A 621-nucleotide genomic window follows, 5' to 3' on the forward strand; every position below is an offset into this window, starting at 1 on the left:
TCAACTTGGATAAAAAATACAGGGCTTATGGTATTTCCATTAAACTCATTATTTGTGAATGAGATTGTGTCCTTTTTTTCCTGGTATATATATATATATATTCTAATACTGTAATGTTTATTTTAAAAGAAATAAAACTGAAATGATGTAGCATTAAAATGATGGTCATTGAAAATTCGAAGACTGAATAAAAATATACGTATACAGCGTAATATTTAATATACTATAAGTTGAAAATTACTTTTCCCCACCATTAATGCTTATCTTGTACAGTTCTGAATACATCTAATGTTAATTTTATTGTTCAGTTAAATGACTTAAGATTTTGCTACGAATATATGAACACTAATAAATATAATTAGAAGTAGAATTATTTACGTGTCATACAATACATTAAAACCTTGAAATGTTTCATTTTAATTTATTTTATATTAGTATTTAAGCATATACACATCTCGTATGTCCATTCTTCCTGTAATCGTAATTTGTTTTTTACCTACCCAGTTAGATATAAGTCCATAAACTAAAAGGAGCTTGGTTTGAATTTCGCGCAAAGCTATACGAGGGCTATCTTCGCTAGTCGTCCCTAATTTAGCAGTGAAAGACTAGAGGGAAGGCAAC

Source organism: Limulus polyphemus, unplaced genomic scaffold, assembly GCF_000517525.1.
Source record: "Limulus polyphemus unplaced genomic scaffold, Limulus_polyphemus-2.1.2 Scaffold163, whole genome shotgun sequence".
Taxonomy (NCBI): domain Eukaryota; kingdom Metazoa; phylum Arthropoda; class Merostomata; order Xiphosura; family Limulidae; genus Limulus; species Limulus polyphemus.